Raw genomic sequence first — 25,969 nt, 5'->3', positions numbered from 1 at the left:
ATCTGTAAAATGAGCTGGAGAAGGAAGTGGCAAACTACTCTTGTGGTGTCATGAAGAGTTGGACATAATTGAAACAATTCAACAACTATAACAAATCTAAAAGACTTAAGACTTAAGAGAGATGCTTAAGATTCTAAAACTTAAATGATTTGTCCATTGTTGTAGAACTAGTAAGTGCCAAAGTTGGGGCAGCTAGGTGGCACAATGGATAGAATATTGGCCCTGAAGTTGGGGGAACTTGAATTCAAATGTCACATCAGACAGTTACTATCTGTGTGACCCTGAACAAGTCACTTAACCCCAATTGCCTTAAATATCTGGGACCATCTCCAATCATCCTGATTTTTAACTTGCCAGTGGACCCAGATGGCTTTGGAGGAGATAGTGAGGTTGATGACCTTGCACAGTCCTCCTTCACTAAAATCCAATTCACTGCAAATCATGACATCACCCCAATGTCATGGTTCTCTTCCAGAATGAAGGACAAAAAAACAAAAAACCCTACAAAATAAGAAAAAGGGGCAGCTAGGTGGCACAGTGGATAAAGCACTGGCCTTGGATTCAGGAGGACCTGAGTTCAAATACAGCCTTGAACATTTGACAATTACTAGCTGTGTGAGCCTGGCAAAGTCACTTAACTCCAATTCCCTCCCTAAAAACAAACAAACAAACAAAACTACAAAATAAAAAAATAGAATGAAGGACAAAAAACAACAAGTGTCAAAGTACCAACCCTCACACACAAAGACTTTCAGGAGACTCCAGAAACCATCTCTACTTGCATTTATCTTTCCTCTCATTGCCATCTACATCCTTCTTCCCTTTTGCCTGGGTCATGTTTGGCTCCTGCTCCAATCTACACTTTCCACTGGGTCTAAAGCAGAGATTCTCAATCTGGATCCATAAACTTGTTTTTTGTTTTGACATTTTGATAACTGGATCTTACTATAATTAGTTTGCTTCATAATACTATGTATAGTAGGCAGTCCATTCTTTCTCCAGTTTTATCTCACTTTCCATTCACTTGATAGTTTGGTTGAATTCTTCAAATACCTCCAAAATTCCTTCTAGAAAAAAAAACCCTAAAAAATAAACTATAATACTGGGTAAAGAGAAAATTTTGCAATGCCTACTCCATGGTATGCAGAGAAATACTTGTTGATTAACTGATATCCATGGCAGTAGGGATGAGGAGGGTAACCTAAAGGAAGGACACAAGACCTATCTCTACCCTTCAGAAACCTCAAGATAGGCTGTTCAGGAAAGCTCAGGTCTATTCTATTTACCTACCTGGACTCCTATGAATTATTTCACAAAGTAAAATTACTAATGTTAATTTACCTCTGTTATTCACATATCCTTTGACAATGAGAAAACTATCACCCAGGCATACTCTGGGAATACAGATATTCAGATGGGAGACTAGTTTTGTTGCCTTTTTTTTTTTAAGCCAGACTTTCAATTGAAAAAATCTATTTCAATGGCCATTTAATTTAAGCATTGGGACTTTCCCAACCTTTTTATGCTTTAGCATTTATGTAATCCCCAGTAGTAACACTGGAAATGAATTCATCCTGTGATACTGGAGCAGGACAATAGTGAGTCAATTCTAAGAATTTAAGTCCCTGGGGAATGGGTTTGCCCAGTGTTAATTCAATAATATTAGAGTTCTGGTTACTAATTCAGCCGAGAGATAATACTGACTATGCCACATAATGGCTTTTCCCAAATTGAAATAAAGAATACTTTAAAACTGTCAGATACCAACATTTATAGGACTGACATCTATTTTTGGCATTTTGGTCACCTAGTCTCAGTTTTCATATGTAAGAATTTTTTCTTTAATCTCAGGTGAGTCTATTCGGAAGCAAATCACTTATTGCCAATATGACATCCAAGAGAAAAACAGAAGTCCATAATTAACACAGCTATGAGAGGATAATTGTAAAATACTTAAGCATGGGGCTATAACTTTTGGCTCAGCATCTTTTTCAATGAGGATATAACCCATGGAGCAGATCATACTTAATAAGCTTTAGCTTTTTCTAATAGTCTTGGCTGGCTGCTGACTAATGACTTCTGTCCCACTAAACAGTGCTGAAGATTGTTATATAGATGAATAATAATCTCTTTGGGTTGGAGGGTGAGAGGCCAGGCAGCAAGGACAGATAATGATGCTCTTCACTGGCAATTTGGCACCTACTATTTTATTATTTAGTAAAAAACATAACAGTTCCCTTTACTCTCACATATATAAAATGAGACACAACCTTAGAGAGGTGACTTTTCTTACACTACCTCTTTTCTCCAAGAACACATAGCATCACAGTTATCAAATGGAGCATAAATGCTAGTGACTAGTGAGAAGTTGAGTTCACAAAGAACCTTGAAAGAAGCAATGAGGTAAGGATAAGGGGGCAAACACTCTGAAGTCCTAAATGTATGTGTTAAGAGAGTGGGCTAACAAGGTGCATTGTGTGTAATGGCAGCAAATATATATTAAATTCTTCTCCTCCATTTCCATTTCTTACCCATGGTAGGAGAAATAGCTTAGAGGGATGTGCTAGAAACGGCTCTTAGCAGTGCAAGAGTTGCTTGTTAAATTGTCAGTGAGGGCATTTACACCTCAAAAATGGGCAAATGCTATAAATCAGGGTTTGATTTATCTGGGCCCCTTCATTGTGATCAATATCATGACCAACACCATGGAAACTGTGCTCAGCTAAAATCAAGGCTGTCTCCTTGACTAACTTCCCTTCCTTTCTATACTATGACTAAATAAACTTCAGATAGTCTATAATGTCTCATTTCATTCCAATCTTGAACCTGAGGCATTAGCCTCCCCTGAGCCAGGGCTTGTCCTATCACATCAGTGCAGTGTCTGGGATAGGGACCCCTGTAACTTTGGAGTTTTACCAAATAAATTTTTACCAGGTTAAATAGCCAGGAACCACACCATGGAAGGGGCCCAGTTTATCAAGTAGACTGTTGACAATGGATCTTTATTTATTCCACTGGTAAGCCAGTTATAGGAAGAAGAGGAAGAAGTGATATGGCAAGAAAGGAAATGAGAACAAATCCAGTCAGATTAGGTTTAGAAAGAGATAACAATGCATCCACTGGTTGGTTGATAGTTTGCTGCCTTAAAAAATCCAAAGTTGGGGCAGCTAGGTGGCTCAGTGGATAGAGCACTGACCCTGGATTCAGGAGGACTTGCGTTCAAATCCAGCCTCAGACACTTGACACTTACTAGCTGTGTGACCCTGGGCAAGTCACTTAACCCCAATTGCCTCACCAAAAAAAAAAGAAAAAAAATCCAAAGTTATGTGTTCTTTACAATATGCCATATGTGTAGACATCCCCTTGAAGCCAGAAAGGGACAATGTCCATCAACTGACCCTCTCAAACTTAGAAATGGATGAGGATGTGGAAGTTGAAGAAAACTTCTCACCACTGAGTCTGGTCACACTTATCTGTCCTTAGTACCAAACCAATGTTCCCTCAAGACTGGGTCTCACTATAACCAAGACTGCAAGTTCAGCATTTCTTCACTGGCCTGATCTCAATGCTGACCAGCAAGAAACTTTAGCTCCATTTTTCTTTCTTTGGGGGGGGGGGGGGTTGAGGGGATGGGGCAATGAGAGTTAAGTGACTTGCCCAGGGTCACACAGCTAGTAAGTGTCAAGTGTCTGAGGCCAGATTTGAACTCAGGTTCTCCTGAATCCAGGGCCGGTGCTCTATCCACTGTGCCATCTAGCTGCCCCAACTCCATTTTTCTGACCCAAGTCTGTTCATCCTTTGTGAGGCAGCCTGGTAATCCACCACCAGGGGCTGTCATATTGCTTCCAGGCTTAGTGGGGATGCCAGATGGGCTTTACTCCTATTGAAACTTGGAATGCCTGAAGCTAAACTACCCTTCAGCCTTAGCCTCCCCACAGCCATAAGTAGTAGCAGTAGGCTTCCACCAGTCGCGGATGACCATGGATCAGCGCCTTGAAGAGCCACAGGACACAGTGTGGCTGTGCGTCCTGTATCTACCCCATGAGGAATAGCTGCAGTGTCCTCTCCAGGGCGCTGGCCTGGGCAGATCAATATGGAGAACAAGCTGTTGCCCATGCAGCAGGTTTTCCCTCTCTGAGACATTGGTGGAATCAAAGGAGAGGCAGAGCCAATACAGTTTGGCACCAGTGCCACCGCAGGAGTTGCCAGAGGGATGTAATGTCCAACATACAACTGCCTAAGGGACTCTGACTCCTGATTTTTCCTCAGGGTTAACTCCGGAAGCCTTTCCCATATATGGGTATAGCCTCAAGGCAGCAGAGGTTTAAAATCAGGGTTCCTTCTGCTAGGTGGGTTGCCTGCCAAAGCTAACAAGCTCCACCTGCCCAAAGTGACTGGTTCTAAGGTGCCAGTGACTCGCCTTTGCCCCTTCTCCTGTTAGTGGAAACAGTTCCACCATGAGAAGGTCAGGAGTTGGGCTTCGATTGTCAGAGGCTATTTGAGATGCACGATATTGGAGCATTTTATAGAGAGTGGGAGCTTATCCCCACTCCCACCCTGGCATGACAAACCTTTGGAACCACAGCCATAAGAATGGTATGTAACACCACACTCACATGAGGATTCTTAACTGACCCCTTATTCTCTACCATAAAAAAAAGCAAAGTATGGTCTGGAGCCAAATACAAGGAACAAGATGGAATTTACCCTCCAATCTAGGTAACACCATCCTGACAAGTCCCCAAAATAAGTAACTCACCCTTAATCAGGATAGAGGAAAGTCTCTAGTAGGGAGACCAAGAAGCAGTGAGACAAATGATAATATGTCTGCTCTGGCTAGGCTCCGGGGTTCTACTGGATGAGGTGAAGCATGGCCTAAAGCCAGATAAATACAGAGAACTTAATTGATTGACAACCTCCAGCTGGTGCAGCTCCATGCCTTGAGGCATACCTAGTACATATCAAACCCAATATTATAATGCAGGCTTTGTGATACCCAAACAAATAGTCTTCCCATGTAAGGAAAAAAAAATTCCTTAAAGTAACTTTTCAAAGCAAATTAAAAGCTAATTCACAAAATAGATGCATTTCCCAAGTTTGCTCAAATTTAGCTGCCTTCTTAATAAAATAAAAAGTATGTTGTGGTGTACAAATGTTTCTTAATTAAATATAGTGACCTTGGAGATCCACCATTTTGTATCAGGAAAACCATATGCCTGGCAGCTGAAAACAGGATGAACATGGCGTACTAATGCCATCTGGTGGCTAAACACTGAACAAGCAATGAAAAATTAGTGAAAACAGACTCCTATGCAGGATTACAAGTGACAGCTTCTGAAATTTTCACTACAATTCATCAATTTCAACAATTCTTAGTTTAGTTGGAGAATATCTCAAATTAATTTATGTAGGCCACAGGTCTTCCTAGGAATTTTGGACCTGGAGCTCCCCTGGAAATTGCCAGGGACTCCAGAGATACGGTGACTAAGCATTCAGATGCATCAGAAATATGACTGCTTGGGGGCAGCTAGGTAGTACAATAGATAAAGCACAGGCCCTGGATTCAGAAGGACCTGGGTTCAAATCTGACCTCAGACACTTGACACTTATTAGCTGTGTGACCCTGGGCAAGTCATTTAAGCCTCATTGCCCTGCAAAAACCCCCAAACAAACAAATAAACAAAAACATATGGCTGCTACTGGCAGCTTCCAGATATATGATAACCAAACTTTGGAAGTATTTGTCATTTCGCAATGACCCAAAAATCCCTGAATATTCTTGTCATCCTTTCTTACTTGGTGGGGGAAGTAAGGGGTAGGGTAGGGTGCTACCAATTAAAGAAGATCCAGTTTCCAGGTGGATTTCCCTTCTTTCAAGTCTCCAGGGCATATCACTTAACTCAAATTTTCAATGAAGAGTAGGAAACCTATGGGCATTCTTCAATCTATCATTGTGGTGAACCCCAATGCAAGGGGACACAATGAGTTGAGTTTGTACCTGGGCTTCTAGCTAGCCTTTTCTACTTTGGGGTTTATCCAAGCTTGATTTTAGATTTTTAATCCATCACAAGGTACACATGCCTAAGCATGAAAACAGCTTTGTGAATTTCCAAAGTCCTAGCTCCTAAAAGTCCTTTTTCCTTGTAGTTGGAGCTAAATGGCAACAAAAGGAGGTCTCTAAAAATGTAAAGTTTCTATCTGTAAGGGGCTAAAATTCTAGCTAGACTGTCTAAAAATCTAATGAGTGATCACCATAAATTATAAGCTTTAGCAAGAGTTTAGACTTTTAAGTATTTATTAAAAAGCATAAGAATTTGGTGAGGAGAGAGAAAGAGGCCAAGATTCCTTCATTTATCTGTCTCAGAGAGCTAGCATCTCTGCTCCACTCAAACCAAGGTCATGGGGAAAAGAGAGATCACTTGTTCCCCTTCCCAGAAGCCTCTTCTCCAACAGGAAACAGGGCTGTCCACACACACAAAGCTCCAAGCTAATTGGCTGGTAGCTTTGATCAACAGTACCCACGAGCAAATATCACTTCCTGATGCCAAGGCCACATGGCCATGTCCCTGGGCCAGAGTTCACAAAATGTTCCTCCCAGCAGGGGGGCGTTACTCCAATGCTCACAGAAACAACCATTCTTGAAGACAGTCATCCAACAAAAGCACTGGCCCAAGCCTGGCCGAGTTTACTAGAAGACATACACCAGGAGCCAAAGAGAAACATACATCCCACAAACTGAGTTGCATTTAGATGTTTTTAAGTATAAACTTCTTGGATAGGCATAACAAGTTAGCACCATTGCTTGTTTGATTTAAGTCTCACTATCAATGTTTGTAAGTCTTTTTGTATTGATTTTATAGGTAGGGAGGAAAATACTTGTTCCATAGGTTTTTCATATTATATAAGGAGTAGCTTCCAATTGCCCCCTTTTTAGGGGGAAATTATGAGCCACAACCTAAACTTTAAGAAAAATTGAACCCAGGGTGCAGGGTAGGGGTTTAATAAGATAAAGAGTATGAGAACAGGGAGCAATAGGAAGATACTGGAGTTGACTGAATAGGGGAGTCACATGATGAGATCTGTTTCTAATATTTTGATAACAATGTGAAGGATGGACTTGACTGCTGAGAGGTTGAGGAGGGTGACCAGTTAGAAGGGTGTTGCAACAATCTATTGAGAGGTGACAAGGGCCTGAACTAAGGTGATAGTTGTCATAATAGATCAAAGGAATCAAATGAAAGAGATGTTGTGTAGTTAGAAATGACAAGATTTGGCCAAGGGAGTGGACATGGGGTCAAAGAGTACGAAGTCCAGGATAACGCTAACTCTCCAAACCTGGAAAACTGGATGAATATTGGTACACTGAACCAAAGTAGGGAATTTTGGAAAAAGTAGGGAAAAAATACTCAGTTCCATTTTTGTATACATAAAGTTCCTGATGGCTATTTAACACTTCACACCAAATGTCCAGTAGACGATTGGTGCTGTAGGACTGAACCTGGATATATTGATCTGGGTGTTATCATAGAGATGATAATTAAATTGAGAGTAGTTGATCACCAAGTGAGGAAGTACAGAGAGTGAAAAGGATTTCTAAAATAGAGCTCACTGTTAATGGTGGAATATGGATAATGATGCAGCAAAAGAGAAGAGGACAATCAGATTGATAGAACTAAAAGTGTCACAAAATCCCCAAAATAGGAATATCTAGGGAAAACGTTGATCTGTGTCAAAGAAGTTAGGGGTTCTCCATGGAACTGGCCCATTCTACAGAGTTGCTTTTGGTTCTGTCTTTCTCTTGATGTGAGAAGTACAAGTTCCCCCTCATTTCTTTTTATTGAATTAAAAAAAGTTATTTTGATACATCATGGTTCCAATTGCCTCTGTGTTCCCCTATACTTGAGGTCAACAGAAGAATTCCATAAACCAATATTGTTGAAAGTGATATTGACTCAATTGCCTATTGTTCCCATCCCTGTATATCAAACAGTGTAGAGGGAGGAGACATCAATTCTGCAATTTTTGTATCATGTGCTATTTGTCATATACACCTATCAGCTAAAAGTCACATTCTGGCTATCTTCGGGAAGAACTGAGATTAAAGGGCCCCACCTCAGCAAAAGAGTTATCTTAAACTGATGGATAAACACTGTCCCCACCTTAAAAGCACTACTGATCTTCTGTGATCAAGTACTTATAATAAAATCCTTCTAGTTCTTTATGTCCTCAGTTTTGCCTAGTTCATCAGGGTGAAAGCCCAAATGAAGAATTTTTCTTTGAACAAAATTCTCTATGATCTTTAATCAATTTTAATGTAATTTGAACTGATTCATGAAATTATTTATTAAAATTGTTTTTATTTTATTTTAGCATCATGATGGTCTCTAAAGAAAGTGGTTAAAATTTTGTTTTTCTTCCCTGACTTAGAAGTTCTTGATTCCATAGAGCAGTGGTATCAAACTCAAGTAGAAACAAGCCATTAATTATAGATAAGGATCCCCACAGATGACATAATGACTTCATTTTTAAAAGCAGTGTTATCAACATTTATTGTATTTTTATTTTTATTGATTAAATATTTCTCAATTACATTTTAAGCTGATTCAGCTGCACTCATCACTTCACCTAGATCATTGTAGTAGTCTGCTGGTTGGTCTCTGTACCATAAGTCAATCTCTCGCCACTTCTGTCTTCTACATAGCTATAAAAGTTGTCTAACCCAAAAATAATTTGACTATATTACCCCCTTCCCATCTCAACAGTGGCTCCCTATTACCTCCAGGATCAAATATATAATTCTCAGTTTGGCTTTTCAAGCCCTTTGTCACCTATCCCTTTCTTTTCCAGTCTTCTCAAATTTGAATCCAACTAACAACTAATGTCCTTGATATTCCACACACAGGACAACCACCCACATCAGTGTCTTTTCACTATCTCTCATACTTAGAATGTTCTCTCTTCTCAATTCCCTAGGATCAAAGGCCTTGTTATCTCTTACCCCTCAAATCCAATCTGTTTTCAATGTCTATATAGATTTTCACCTATGTAACCAACTCTCAAATATGCCCCTGCTTCCCCGGGTATCAACTCATGCCTAGACTATTTTAATAGCCTGCTGGTTGATCTGCCTGCCACAGTCCTTCCTTTATTCAGCCCCAAAGTGATTTTCCTAAAAAGCAGGTCTAATGATGTCACCCCCATACTTACAGTCTCTATTACCTCCAGTGACAAATGAAAAAAATAGATAGATAGTTATATAGATTTAGATATAGTTTGGCATTCAAAGCCCCCCCCCCTTTTTTAACAGCTACAGACCTTTCCAGTCTTCTTACACCTAACATCCCCACCCTCACTTCCTTCAATCTGACTTTCAGGCTGTTCCAGGAACCAGACATGCCTCTTGGCTCCAGGCAGTTTCTCTAACTGTCCCCCAAGCCAGAATGTTCTTGCTTCTTATCTCCACCTCCTGGATACTTTTAAGTGCCAACGAAAAGTCCCATCTTCTTCAAGAACCTTTTCCCGACCTCTATTAATTCTAGCGCCTTCCCTCTGCCATTCCCTGTTCATGTTGTACAGTATATAGCCTGTTTGTACATATTTATTTGCTTATTCATGAGCTCCAAGGGGGCAGGGGACTGTATTGTTCTGTCTTTGTATTTTTGTGTATGTAATAATTACCTACATGTCTCCCCAATTAGAATTTCAGCTCTTTGAGAGCAGTAATATTTTTGTTTTTCTTTGTATCCTCGGGTTTAACATGGTGCCTAGCACACCTTAATCATAATCGATTGTTAAACATTTACTTTCTGCCTATCTACTCCTTCGAAATATTCTTTCAATATAGTCAAAAGTGAACTTGAGATGCTTCTCTTCATTTAAATTAAGCCTACTTTCACTATTAGTCCAAAAACCAGAATAAAAGTTTCTTAGTTTTCTGGAAGATTCAGTTTTGTTGGATAAATAATTTGGGGAAGAAGACCTTGATGTTTTTTTAAAAATCATATTCTAACTGCCAAGACCAGGATTGAAAGGACTGAGTGAGCCCTTGGCTGACCATCCCTCCCTAAGAGCAGCAGTGAGATAGGGGCTACATCAATTAAAAGAGCAGCTTCCATTTATCTAGCCCTCTAGGCATTATCTCTTCTGTGAGCAAAGTGGAGATTCTCCAGAGTCCAGTGAAGGGGGGATAGGGCAGGGTAGGGGAACCCTAATGCTGCTTCCCAGTTTTTTAGGGAAGACTTCATTCTTCCTAAAACTGAAGATGTTGAAATGCTACTCCTGTTTCTTCTACCTCCCCTTCCTTCTAGGAGAAACCAACCCATATTTGGGGCATATGCAAACATTGTGGACACCATGTGCAGGGTCACTTCAATGAACATTTTAAAATTTTTATTTTATTTTTAATTTATGGAAGCATCTACTCTGTGGCAGGCACTGTCAAAATTCTTCTTTCCTTCCATATTTATTGGTTTTAAAATATTCAATCTTTTGTTCTCTGTTGTCCCTACCAGTAATTCATAACCAAAACTGTCAGTGAATTGCACAAACTACCAGTTAGGACAACTATTCACCTAGCTAGCAGTTCAATACACCAAACTACCAGAACTACATTTGCCCCCCCCCCCCCTTTTAGCATGGTCTTTGGTGTCCATGCTTATTTTTTTTTTTAATCTTCTAAGGTGCTAGGTTAATCCAATATATTTGTGTTAAAAGGAAAAGGGCACAATGGATAAAGCACTGTCCCTGGATTCAGGAAGACCTGAGTTCAAATCTAGCCTCAGATACTTGGCAATTACTAGCTGTGTGACCCTGAGCAAGTCACTTAACCCTTATTGCCCTGCCCTCCCCCAACAAATATAAATAAAAAAAGGAAAAGGGGTTGCAAAGAAATAAAATGATCAGGGATATGCTGGAACCAGCTGGGACAGAATTTTCAGTGTAACCACTTATGCTTTGGAAATTAGAACTTGGTTTTTTGTTTTATTGATTTCTAAACTTAATGATGGAAAAAGCTTTTTTTAAAAAATCCAAGCTTGTGATATGTCAAAGGCAAGACTAGAACCTAGGTCTTCCTGACCAACAGACACCAATCTACATCTGATAAATAAAACTTGTATTTCAGCAAATTGGGCAGTAGATAACTTGTACCTTTGGCATTTTTTCCTAGAGGTACTCACTTGTACAGTCCTTTTGGTCTCAAGAAAGAAACTGATCTGATAACTCGCCACCAGGAGGTGCTGGTGGCTGATAAAAGCTTAATGAGTTTGACAGAAAATTGTTATATAAAGGACAAATGTAACGTTACCATTGTAAAACCCAGGTAAACCTCTCTAAAATAGAATTTAGATCTCTCATTCCCCAAAAAGAAAGACTAGAGAACAAGAAGGCCCGTTCTCAAGATTTAAATCCCCTTCTCCCCAAAAGGGAAGGAAAACCAGAAAGACAATGCCGGTAAAATTTAAGTTTTTATTAAGCAGGGAAATTTAACTTGCTGCATGGGTACTCTGCTGAATAAGACACCAAGTAGATTGTGTGGATTTATATACATTTTAAACAAAGGCAGTTAAGAAATTGTGGAGGGAGAGGTGGGCTTAGAGTGAGGAATTCCAGGGGTCAATGAGTTGGCCTTTGATACTCAAATTAGAAAGCATCCTTGGTGATAAGCAGTTCACTGTACTAGGCTTGATTAGGAGACTTCTTGATAAGGAGATCTCTCAAAAAAACAGGATAATTCTGAGAGTCCCATATGTAACCAGAGTTGGGGGAGAGCTGGAGACAGTAAGACCATAAATAGGATATATTCGGTCTCATAACTTGCAGTCAGCTAAGATAGGAGTGTCTTAAAGATCTGTAAACTACCATCACCAAATAGTTCAGGATCTGCTTCAATGCTGGCATGAGCTTAATTGGCTTCAAATTACTAATTCTCTAGCATGGTTGTCTTTAGTCACTGGCAAAGGATTGTTAGTGTGTTAGCCAAAGCAGCCAGTCTTCCTCAGTTGTTCTGATTACCTGGGGGACTCAAACAAAGCAAGGTATCTATTTTCACACCTGCCAGTAGCATTCCCAGCAAGATAGTATCAATTAGTGTTAGAAACAGGTAAACTGAGGCAGGATCCCCAGTCTGGTGGAAAGCAGGAAGGCCTTTATTATGATCTTTCAAGAAAAGGCACACACACCAAAGAAGTTGTGCACAAAGCATGCTTGTTTCACACTGAGTTTATATAGGTCCCTAACACAAGGATTCTCTGCCTCATTTCACCTGAACCTATTACTCTGGGTTCACATTCTTCACAATACTCCTAAATATGTAACCCCCCCCCCCCACCAAATGTGATGCCACCACTGCCCAGCCAGACCCTGAGATTTTACGATTCTTTGTTATCTAACTTGAACTCAGGAAGGGACATTTGGGAAAGGAGATAAGCCCCTGGGGCTTGAAAAATGTAGTTTGTTCTTTTCTGAGAGGAGCATTCTCTACTGGTTAACTGTGAACTCAGCAGGAAAAGGAAGGAATTGGGGGGGGAGGGGGTGTCTGGGGAGATGAAGCTCCTGAGAAGGACACATTTAATTCTCTCAACTAGGTTTAGATGAATCAGTCCCTAAGTTCCCCTACCCTGGGATTTTACCTTGTAAAAAAACCTAGCTTGAGCTGGATCTCAGCTCCAGATGTCATTGCCACCTTCCACTGGGATTCATGGCACGAAGGGCAAAACAGTCAGAAAGAAGTGGTTTTGCTAGCCTGGATTGCCACTGGGGTTATGACAAGACCTTGCTACCTTAGCTATCACCTCCCCTTCTACTCCTAAAAAATATAAAAAAATTTTCTTTGAAGAAATAGAAAAAAAATATTTTTCATTGGTTGGGAAATCCACTGGACAACTTCTAGGGTAGCAGCTTTGCTACCCTGTTATCTCAACTAAAGATGCTTTATTCCTTAACTCATGATTTTGACTTATTTCAATTCTTGTCAAGTCCATCCTAGGATATATACTTCCCCTATGCTACATTAAAATAAAGACTGGTACCATTAAGCCAATTTCTCTGGTGGTACCTCAGTCTCCTTTAAAACAAAGAGTAGATATTTCCTTTTTTTTTAATTGTGTGAGATTTATTATCTTTTTTATTATTCCTATTTTGAGCCTGCAACAGGGCCTCTGAGGCAATACCAAAATAGCAACAACAAAAAAATCCAGTACATCTAATTAATTATATATTCTAAGTAGGCAACTCCTACTATGGCATATAGACTATCAGCGCTGTGAGAAAATGATTATTAATAATGGGGGGGGTGACCCAGAGATCAGTTTCAATATTTTCCCCCACTCCAGAAAATCCAGTTCTTGAGGAAGTTCAAATCCTGTCTGGGACAAGCCCAAGGGAACAAAAGAAATGCAGAATGATTTTTTTTTTTTTTGGTCTAGCTCAGTGAATTGATGGGATTAAACTACATCTAGATACTGGATTTCACTTTTGCCCTTCAACAAGGGTTATCTTAGAGTTCATTTTAATTTGGACCACCCTCAAGTCATGTCAACCAATGGAATTGAATGATGCTAACCAATTAACTTTGATCAATGTATAATGGCCCACCTCTATCAAAAGAGGATAAAACCCTTGGCCACAAGGGGGTCTGGGGCTCTCTTGGTGCACATTCTTCCTCTTTGGACAGTGTAGGCTTTGTAAGTCTTCTGAAGTCTCCATGAGACAACGTGCTGTCTCTTAGAAAGACAATATGGGTCTGGGGCTTTTCTCCTGCTTGTACTAATTGCTGCTCTGACAATTCTTTACTTGTATATGTGATACTACGTAATAATAAATACTTATTGCCAAATTGGGTACAGTAGCCATTAATATATAAACAACAATCAACTAATTTATAAAATACAGTAGTAGCAAATAATTTTTAAGAACACAGCATGTTACCCACATTTGAGTGAGTGATGGGTATCCAGGGCCACATAGTTTTTGCTGAGTCTAGGGCTACTAAGCACCGTGCTTTATCTGAAACATTAATGTGAATATAATGGACATGAACTTTCACAAAAATCAGGGTAAATATTGTACCCACAATTATTCAATTATTCAGATTTATAATAAGAGGGATTCTTAAATTTCCAGAGTAGCCTAAAAAAGAAAACTATCAATTTGAACAGCAGCACTTCCTTCATCTATGTTTCTAAAATGACTATATGAAATAGTCAAGGAAATATAAGGAAGCCAAAAATAACATAGGCAGCTTTTAATAAATATTTTCTTCCCTCCCAATCCCCCTTTTAGTACGTCTGCTTATATGGAGAAATGTTTCTCATCTGATACCAGAATTGGTATGGGCAAGCTTTGGAAAATATTATAGATTAATCATTTAATAGGAGTGAACCAAGGTTAGGTATTTCCACAGAAATTATTTTAGCATAAAAAACCCAGTAAATTAACTTCTGTTTGTGTGAGGCTATGCCTATGCAATCACTAAGGGCTAGGGAAGAATGGAGACTAAAGGAGCTGGCCTGGAGATACACCATCATAAAGAAAATCAGCCAGGGAGGAAAAGATCCTCAAATTTTCTTTTCTTTCTTTCTTTTTTTTTTTTAAATTAGTACTCACATTTATTTCAGGTATGCGGTTTACATGCATATTATTGAGCAAAGTTGAATTGCAGGGGCAGCTAGGTGGCGCAGGAGATAGAGCACCAGTCCTGGATTCAGAAGGATCTGAGTTCAAATCTGGCTTCAGATACTTGACACTTACATGTAGAGATAGTTTTCGACATGTGTTTTTATAAGATTTGTAGTTTCAATTTTTTCTTTCTCCTTCCCCTCCCTTTGCCCTCCAAGACAGCAAGCAATCTGATATAGGTAATATATGTATAATCACATTAAACATATTTCTTCATTAGTTTTGCTGTGAAAAAAGAATCAGGGCAAAAAGAAAAAACTTCAAAAAAGAAAGACAAAACAAAAAAATAGAAATAGCATGGTTTGATCTGCATCCAGATTCCACAGTTCCTTTTCTCTGGATTTGGAGAGCATTTTCCATCATGAGTCCTTTGGAACTATTTTGGACCATTGTATTGCTGAGAAGAGTCAAGTCTATCACAGTTAATCAAGACACAATGTTGTTGTTACTGTGTACAATGTTCTCCTGGTTCTGCTCATCTCTCTCAGCATGAGTTCATGTAAGTCCTTTCAGGTTTCTCTGAAATCTGCCTGCTCATTGTTTCTCACGGCACAAGAGTATTCCATTCATACAGCACAACTTCTTCACCCATGCCCAATAGATGGGCATCCCTTCAATTTCCAATTCTTTGCCACCACAAAGAGAGCTCCTATAAATATTTTTGTACATGTGGTTCCTTTTCCCTCTTCTCTGATCTCCTTGAGAGTGGTACCACTAGGTCAAAGGATATGAACAGTCCCTTAGCTCTTTGGACACAGTTCCAAATTGCTCTCCAGAATGGTTGGATCAGTTCACAGCTCCACCAACAATGCATTAGTGTTCCAAATTTTCCACAGCTTCTCACCATTTATTATTTTCCTTTTTTGTCATATTAGCCTATATGATAGGTGTCAGGTGGTACCTCAGATATGTTTTAATTTGCATTTCTCTAATCAATAGTGATTTAGAGCATTTGGGGGGAGGGGCAATGAGGGTTAAGTGACTTGCCCAGGGTCACACAGCTAGTAAGTGTCAAGTGTCTGAGGCCAGATTTGAACTCAGGTCCTCCTGAATCCAGGGCCAGTGCTTTATCCATTGTTCCAGTTAGTTGCCCTAGATCATTTTTTCATATGGCAATAGATAGCTTGGATTTCTTCATCAGAAAACTGCCTGTTCATATCCTTTGACCATTTCTCAATTGGGGAATGACTTGGATTCTAATAAATTTTGTTTAGTTCTCAATATATTTCAGAAATGAGGCCTTTATCAAAAATACTGGCTATAAAAATTGTTTCCCAGCTTTCTGCCTCCCTTCTAATTTTGACTGCATTGCTTCTGTTTGTACAAAACCTTTTTAATTTAATGTAATCAGAATCATCCATTTTGCATTCTTAATATTCTCTATCTCTTATTAGGTCATAAACTATTCTCGTTTCCATGAATCTCAGAGGTAAATTAATCCTTCCTCTCCTAATTTACCTATGATATCTTTTATGTCTAAATCATGTACCAATTTTGATCTTATTTTAGTATAAGGTGTAAGATGTTGGTCTATGCCTAGTTTCTGCCATGCTATCTTCCAGTTTTCCTAGCAGTTTTCGTCAAATACTAAGTTCCTATTCCAGAAGTTGGAGTCTTTGGGTTTCTCAAACAGTAGATTACTATAGTCATTTACTACTGTGTCTCCTATGCCTAACTATTCCACTGATCCACCACTCTATTTCTTAGTCAGTACCAAATAGTTTTGATAACTGCCACTTTATAGTAAAGCTTCAGATTTGGTGCAGCTAGCCCACCTTCTATGTATTTTTTCATCAGTTCCTTGATATACTTGACCTTTTGTTTTTCCAGATGAATTTTGTTATAATTTTTTCTAGCTCTATAAAATAATTTTTAGGTAGTCTGATTGGTATGGCACTGAATAAGTAAATTAATTTGGATAGAATTGTCATTTTTATTATATTACCTCAGCCTATCCATGAGCAATTGATATTTTTCCAATTATTTAGATCTGATTTGATTTGTATGAAAAGTGTGTTGTAATTTTGCTCATAGAGTTCCTGGGTTTGTCTTGGCAGGTAGACTTCCTAGTATTTTATATTATCTATGATTACTTGAAATGGAATTTCTCTTTCTATCTCTTGCTGCTGGACTTTGTTGGTCATGTATAGAAATGCTGATGATTTATGTGGATTTATTTTATATCCTGCAACTTTACTAAAGCTGTTTGTGTTTCAAGTAATTTTTTAGTTGATTCTCTAGGATTCTCTAAGTATACTATCATATCATCTGTAAATAGTGATAGTTTTGTTTCCTCCTTGCCCATTCTAATTCCGTTAATTCCTTTTTCTTCTCTTATTGCTAAAGCTAACATTTCTAGTACAATATTAAATAATAGAGGTGATAATGCGCATCCCTGTTTCACCCCTGATCTTATTGGGAAGGCCTCTAACTTATCTCCATTACATATAATGCTTGCTGATGATTTTAGGTAGATACTGCTTATTATTTTAATGAAAGCTCCACCTATCCCCATGCTCTCTAGTGTTTTTTTAGGAAAAGGTGCTGTATTTTGTCAAAAGCTTTCTCTGCATCTACTGAGATAATCATATGATTTTGTTTAGTTTTCTTATTCATGTGGTTGATTATGTTGATAGTTTTCCTAATGCGGAACCAGCCCTTCGTTCCTGGTATAAATCCCACCTGGTCATAATGTATTATCCTTGTGATCACTTGCTCTAAACTCCTTGCTAACAACTTATTTAAGATTTTTGCATCAATATTCATTAGGGAAATTGGTCTACAAAGTTTTTTGTCTGTTTAGGCTCTACCTCATTTTGGTATCAATACCATATTTTTGTCATAAAGGGAACTTGGTAGAACTCCTTCTTCACAGATTTTTCCAAATAATTTGTATAATATTGGAATTAATTGTTCTTTAAATGTTTGGTAGAATTCACTTGTGAATCCATCTGGCCCTGGAGATTTTTTCTTAGGGAGTTTATTAATGGCTTGTTTAATTCCCCCTTTTTACAAATATGAGCTTATCTAAGGAATTTATTTCCTCTTCAGCTAACCTGGCCAATTTGTATTTTTGTAAATACTTATCCATTTCATTTAGATTGTCAAATTTATTGGCATACAGTTGGGCAAAATAGTTCCTAATTATTGCTTTGATTTCCACTTCATTGATGGTGTAATCACCCCTTTCATTTTTGATACTGCTAATTTGGTTTTCAACTTTCTTTTTTTTAAGTCAAATTAACTAAAGGTTTATCTATTTTATTGGTATTTTCATAAAACCAGCTCTTAGTTTTATTAATTCTATATTTTTCTTGTTATCAATTTTATTAATTTCTCCTTTTATTTTCAGGATTTCTAATTTAGTATTTAATTGGGGATTTTTAATTTGTTCTTTTTCTAGTTTTTTTTTTTTTAATTGTATGACCAATTCAAATTTTCCCTAAGCACTGCTTTGGCTGAATCTGATAGGTTTTGGTATATTGTCTCATTATTGTCATTCGGTTGGATGAAGTTATTGATTGTTTCTATAATTTGTTGTTTGACCCACTCATCCTTTAGAATGAGATTCTTTAGTTTCCAATTGATCTACCTTTCCATGGCTCTTTATTGCATCATGATCTGAGAAGGATGCATTTACTATTTCTGCCATTCTACATTTGACTATGAGGTTTTTGTGCCCTAACACATGGTCCATTTTTGAATATGTGCCATGTACTGCTGAGACAGAGGTATATTCACTCTATCTCCATTCAATTTTCTCCAGACATCTATAATATCTAACTTTTCTAAAATTCTATTTACCTTTTTAACTTCTTTCTTATTTATTTTGTGGCTAGATTTATCTAATTCTGAGAGGGGAAGGTTCAGATCCCCCACTAGTATAGATTTACTGTCTATTTCCTCTTGTAACTCATTTAACAACCTCTAATAATTTGGATGCTATACCACTTGGCACATACATGTTTAGTATTGATATTACTTCATTATCTATAGAACTATTAGCAAGATGTAGTTTCCTTCCTTATCTCTTTTAATTAGATCTATTTTTGCCTTTGCTTTGTCTGAGATAAGAATTGCTACCCCTGCTTTTTTTACTTCAGCTGAAGCATAATATATTCTGCTCCAAGCTTTTACCTTTACTCTGTGTGTATCTCTCTGCTTCAAATGTGTTTCTGGTAAACAACATATTGTAGGATTCTGGTTTTTAATCCACTTTGCTATTCTCTTCCATTTTATGGCAGAGTTCATCCCATTCTCATTCACAGTTATTATTACTATTTCCCTCCAATCTATTTAACCCCATTGTACTTTCCCCCGCTTCTTTCACCCTATTCCTCCTCAGCAATGTTTTGCTTCTTACCCTTGACTCCCCCAATATGCCCTCCCTTTTATCAGCCCCTCTCCCTTTTCTTTATACTTTTCTCCCCTTCTTTTGCCCCCCTATCAGTGCCCCCCTTTTCCCCCTACCCTTTTACTTCCCTAAAGAATAAGCTAAATGTCTTTATCCAAATGAACCTATATGTTATTCCCTCTTTGAACCAAATCTGATGAGAGTAAGGTTGAAACAAAGCTCATCCCTTCCTTCTTTCCCTCTATTGAAATAAGTTTTTTGCACCTCTTCATATGATATAACTAAACCCATTCCACCTCTGCTTTCCTCTTCTCCCCATAAACTCATTTTTTCACCCCTTAATTTTCTTTATATCATCACATCAAAGATAATTTATATTTATATCCTCTCTGTATATTCCTTCTGCCTGCCCAAATAGATATACAGTTCTCAAGAGTTATAAGTTTTATCTCCCCATGTAGGGATGTAAATAGTTTAACCTTATTGAATAACTTTTTCCCCTCTTTTTCCCTTTTTAAACTTCTCTTCAGTCTTGTACGTTAAGATCAAATTTTCTATTCAGTTCTGGTCTTTTCATCAGGAAACCTTGAAAGTTCCCAATTTCACTGAATGTCCATCTTTTTCCCCTGAAAGAGAATGTTCAGTTTTGCTGGGTAATCGATTCTTGACCGCAATCCAAGCTCCTTTGCTTTCCAGAATATCATATTCCAAGCTTTGTGATCCTTTAATGTTGCAGTTGCCAGGTCCTGTGCAATCTTGACTGTGGCTCCATGATATTTAAATTGTTTCTTTCTGGCTGCTTGGAGTATTTTCTCCTTCATCTGATAATTCTGGAATTTGGCTACAATATTCCTTGGAGTTTTCCTTTTGAGGTCTCTTTCAGGAGGTGATTGGTGGATTCATGATAGAGAATGTTCTCAACATCCAGAAAAAAGAACTGTGGATTATGAATGCAGATTGAACCATACTGTTTCTACTTTGGGGCTGGTTTTTTTTTCTTCTTTTTTGAGGTTTTTCCCTTGTGCTCTTACTCTTCTTTCACAAGATGACTAATGCAGAAATATGTTCAATGTGATTACACATATATAACCTATATCAGAATTTTTTTCCATCTTGGGGAGGGGAGAGGGAAGGGAGGGTGGGAGAAAAAAATTTAACTAAACATCCTATGAAAACAAATGTTGAAAAGTATCCTTACATGTAACTCAAAAATAATAAAATACTTTTAAAAAAGAAATACTATACTGGGTCATAATAGCTTGATCATGCATATTGCCTACTTGAAAAGGCTAAAAGGCATTTTACTTCTGCTTTTAATGTAGCCACATTGATAATCTGAGACAAAAGAATAAAGAAAGAAAGAAAGGAAAAAGAAAATAGAAAAGGGAAAGGAAAGAATGCTATCCTTGTCTTTAAAATCTGCAGGGAGGATTCCACAGCCTGCCTTGGTAATTTAGTCCAATGATTAAGGGTTTGGTTTGGTTTCTTTTCCTCCACTTAAGGAAACTGTTCAAGTTGCAAGGCCAGTATTTAAGTGCAATGCCTCTTTTTGCATCCAGAGAGCAAAAAATTGGCCACTCTACTCCATAGCAGAACATTTTGTAATAGCCTAAGACAGTTGTAAAATACTAGAAAAAGCCACCTTTCATGATATACTTTGCTTTTGTACTAAAGTATCATTTTTAAGATACTTTAGTTTGGGTTGTTATTTAATTTTTAAGAAAAAAATACATGAATACAACTAAACAGCTCTCCAAAAATATTGTTCCATCAGAAACAAGTATCTGTTTCTCCACAAAACTGAGTTTTGTAGTTTAGGTTTTATTTCCTCCTCCTCCCCCCCCCCAAGGAGATACAAGTACCCTGGAGCTAGAAAATGACAAAACAGAAGCCTTATTCTACTCCACTGAAGTCTGAGAAGTAAACATAGCATACTTCCTGTAGACCTCCTATTGAGGCCATCTAAGCCAGGTACTTAACTGAGGTAGCTTGATGATTTAAATAAGCAGGAAACACCAATTCAAACTGCTATCTGACCTACAAAATATTTTGTTCTGTTGTATGTTTTTTTTTCCTCCAGGGTACTTATAGTAGCCTCAGAGTAGAAACTAATTAATCAAAGAATCTTGTGATAGATGCAGATTCTGGGTCTAGACTTCTTCATTTTCCTTCTTGCCTCTTAGGTGTTTTTTTGTTTTGTTTTGTTTTGTTTTGCTTTGAGGGGGGGAATGTTTTTATATTATAAACTTATAGATTCCAATATACATTAAAAAAGATTGTTTGTAAAACTGAATTTCTTTTGGTTTTTAACTGTATATTAAGAAAACAATCCAAACTCAGAATTATGTCTCAGAATAAGGTTACTGGGAACAGTAACCTCAATTTCAGCTTCTTAGTCTCTCTCACCTAAGAATAAATTTCAGAGGTTTTTACACACACACACACACACACACACACACACACACACACACACACACACACACACACAAAGCTATCAGTTAAAATAATTTCTAGCTTGGAAAAGAACCAAGTACAGAGTATCTTCAAAGGAAAGGAGCATCAAAGAAAGTTCAGCTGACCTAACTTCCTGGAACTAGTTTACATTCTTGTTATCAACAAATTTCTAAGCAGTTAGGGCAGACTCTAGTAAGCTTCGGGATACCATATTGGTTTTTTCCCAAGGCCATCTGCTGCCTCCTCTATGTAAATAAAGTTCACTGCTCAGTTAGGAATTGGAGCTCTTTACCACCTAATCAGTGTACAAATTGACATAGTGAAATGTGTGAAAAATGTACAAAGGACAAAACAGTAATTGATTTTTTACTAACTCACCATCATCCCTAAATTGGAAGTCCTTCATTATTGTTTTTAAACCACATATTTGACATATGCTTACATTATAAGATCTTGCATTACCATTGATGCAAAAGGCCTTACTTGAGATCTAGACTTGGTAATAGTGTGAATTCACCAAGAGGGAAGGGGAGTATATTTAGTACCAAAAAGTCTACTTGAGTTAAGTTGTGCATTAGAGTATTTCCTTCCTAGTAACACTATATTAGGTCAGTTTGGGGGAGAAAATTCTGTTGATTCCATCCACATGAGCACCTATTATGTCTCTACCCTACAGAAAAGGATATGTTGATCTAATTCACCACCACAACTTCAGATATGGGTTGTCATCATATCTTAGCACTCACCATACTTCTACTGAACTCACTTTGCTTCTTGGAAACCTCAAGAAAGATACCTTTGCTTTTTTCAGATAGGCACAGCCCAACTTCCAGTGGTTCTCATTCTGAAGCTATTCCAGGTCTAATTAACATTCTCTCCTAAGAACCCTCCTCAAACAATTTTTTATTAAGGATCTCCTATGTTTGGTGCAAAATGGTTTCTTAAAAAAATAAGCATTTATTAAATCCCTCCTACATGCCTGGCACTGGGCATACTAAAAGGGGAGAAAAAAAGACTAAAAAGCTTCCTAAATTATTTTCAGATTCTTCAGACTTCCTTGACTATTTCAGTAGTCATCTCAGAAAAAGCTATAGAATAAGAAAATGTGACTGTTCCAACTGGTAAATTCTGTTGTTAAGCTACTATATCTGGAAATTTAGAAATCCATTTTTCCCTTCATCTGAGGAATTGTGAGGAAAATATTCTCCCTGATATGATATGATAAATTATATGCCTCTTTATATTTACAAGAATACTTTAGAAAAAGCATAGAGCTGTCTATCAGTATTCTTAGCAAGAACTATGTAGCCCTAGGTACATATAGCTTAGCATGCTGATAACCTAATAGTCTATATGTCATGGTCTATTCGTAGGGATTGCCTACTTGGAATATGTAATTAGACAAGCTATTCTTTGCTATTGCCTCATAGGCGCCATTCTAGACTTCATAGGAAATTAAAAACAAAACAAAAAAAAACCACAATTTTTTTAAAGGGGGGAAATGTCTATTCGTTATTACAAGAAAACACTCCTGTGGCTGAAAATCCAGCTGAGGGAGATTTGGCTTAATGGTGTCTCTATTTTAAAATAACCTAGGGGAGGTATACAGCCTAAGAGAAACACATTAAACTTTTATCAGTCACCAGCACCTCCTGGTGGTGAATTATCAGATCAATTTCCTTCCAGAGCAAAAGGACAGTACCAGCAAGTACCTCCAGAAAATGCCAGAGGCACAAGTTAGTTAAGAATTAAGTTTTATTTATCAGAAACAGGCTTGTGTAGTTTTAGGAAGCCATAGGTTCAAATCTTGCCTCTAACATATACAGCAATAATTGTGTTACTAGTCACTTGGCTCCTTGATGTCATTTATAAGGCTATAAATTACAGATAAGTTATAAATATACACTAGTAAAGGAAGCTTCCATCTCAGGGCCTCCTACAACAATGAAGTCACAGGTTCATATTTTTCTTTAAGTTTTATTCTATTTCTGAGTTTGAATCTCTTTCAACATAAATACATATGTATACACATATATGTATGTATGTGTGTGTGTGTATATATATATATATATATACACAAACATGTTCTGGATTTCCTTAGCATCTCAAGCTTCTAATTTTTAGAAATCTAAATACCAACGACCTTGTCATAAAGGGGCAAATATAGGAGCAGCTAGGCAGCTAGGTAGCACAGTGGATAAAGTACAGACCCTGGATTCAGAAGTACCTGAGTTCAAATTCAGCCTCAGACACTTGACAGTTACTAGCTGTGTGACCCTGGGCAAGTTACTTAACCCTCATTGCCCCACAAAAAATAAATAAATAAAGGGGCAAATATAGTGCTGGTAGTGTTATATAATAATTCCCTAGTTAAGTGAATAGGTAGTGTACTATTCACCCCAGTTTTGGCCATAAGCCACCAGTGGGAACATCAAAGAAATAAAGATGGAGGATTTCACTTTAAGCAAGTATGACAGCAAAGAATTTTGAGGTGAACCTATACAGGGTGCCTAATGTTTATCTTTTTGCTCTGACCATGTAACTTCTATGTATGCCCCAAATATGGGTTGGTCGTCTCTTAGAAGGGAAGGGAAAAGGAAGAATGATATATTCTTTAAAAAAATAAAGAATGGAAGAAGGGTTAAAAAAATACAACATGAGAAGGAAAATTTGACTTATTTTGGTAAATCAAATTGTAGAATAAATGTGAGGTTAGCAAACATAAGTCTGACAACCTACTACTTTCTTAACTTTCTTGCTACTGTATCTTTGAGCATGAGGGTCCAATTCATTAGGATGAACTTGATTCCTTACAAGGTATCTAATTCCCTTCTGAGACCCTTAAGTGATTTAGATCTTGTCTTGCCCTCACCATCTGTACTACCCTTTTGTTGTTTTTTTTTTTTTTAAGTTCACAGATGCAGGTTAAGAACCTTTACTAACCTATTAGGGGTGTAGCTGGTTCTTACTAGTGAAGGCGTTGGTGCTCTCTCTTCTAATAACACTAAAAATCCTCTTCTAACATGATACGGTTCACTCTGCTGTTCGCTAAGCCTCCCACCTCGTAAGAAGCCTCATTTGCCTGTGAAAATATAAGGAATAGTTATTAAAGAGAACAAGAAGTCTCACCCCAAGAATATTAGTAATCTTTTCAAATGAATCCAAGACACTCAGGTCTGACGTCAGTCAAAATATTATGCCATTTCAGCAATTGAAATTTTCCTAAGGAAGAAATCTTAAATTAACAATTCTTACCATTCCACTTAAACTATCTACCATCAGAAGGTGTTGGCAAGGACTATGCTTTGCAAACAACTACATGAATGTGAGCTACTAGTATTACTCTGCTGCCACATAATCCAGGAAGAAAAGGGCCATCAGTGAGGTATCTGTCACTTCAGAGTCAGTGCCAGTTCAGCCCTCTCATGTTGCTTATCCTTGAATATTTGAATATTCATGTTACTGTCTTTTGACACCTTAGTTTCCTCTATTTCAACCTCAGCTTTTGTGATCTACACACCTTTCCTATATACACAATCACCCAAAGAAATCATACATATGTCACCATGACCCCAAAACTATTGTTTGCATGATCTTGAACTAAAATTCTCCACCAGTTATAGCTTCTGACCCTGCATCTCTTCTTTCTTATTCTTCAGAGGCCTTTTCACTGCAACCTCTCTTTCCTTTACACACTTCCTTCCCTCTGACATATGTTCCCTTAATCTTGGGCGGGGGGGAGGAAATCACTTATATGTGTGGTAAATACATAGTTATTTGAGTAAAGTTATCCCTTCCACATCATGACTTTCATCACGATTTCAAAATATCATAGGTTGCCGTAAGAAATTAAATGGAAAATTGCAGGGGAGTTTTGTAGAAGCCACAGATGACCCATGAAGGCAAACAGACCAAACAAATACTTTAGAAGCTCAAAAATGCATAAAATATGTATGTAGTACTATATAATATTGATACCCCATAAAGAACAAGAAAACAATTCAGACTTCCTTCCTTCCTTTCTTTCTTTCTTTCTTTCTTTCTTTCTTTCTTTCTTTCTTTCTTTCTTTCTTTCTTTCTTTCTTTCTTTCTTTCTTTCTTTCTTTCTTTCTTTCCCTTCCTTCTTTCCTTCCTTCCTTCCTTCCTTCCTTCCTTCCTTCCTTCCTTCCTTCCTTCCTTCCTTCCGTCCTTCCTTCCGTCCTACCTTCCTTCCTTCCTTCCTTTCTTTCTGCAGGGCAATGAGGGTTAAATGACTTGCCCAAGGTCACACAGCTTGTAAGTGTCAAGTGTCTGAGGCTGGATTTGAACTCAGGTCCTCCTGACTCCAGGGCAGGTGCTTTATCTACTGTGCCACCTAGCTGCCCCCCAGACCTTTTCTGATATGAAGGGAGAGCCAAAAACTTTTACGTAGATTTTCCAGATCCTGTGGGCACTGTACCCCTAACTCCCTAGATGTGGAAAGGATAACAGCATTGTCTCTTTCCC

This window comes from Dromiciops gliroides, chromosome 3 (assembly GCF_019393635.1).
Source record: "Dromiciops gliroides isolate mDroGli1 chromosome 3, mDroGli1.pri, whole genome shotgun sequence".
Classification (NCBI taxonomy): Eukaryota; Metazoa; Chordata; class Mammalia; order Microbiotheria; family Microbiotheriidae; genus Dromiciops; species Dromiciops gliroides.
The sequence above is the reverse complement of the archived record's forward strand: the minus strand, read 5'-3'. Positions refer to the sequence as shown.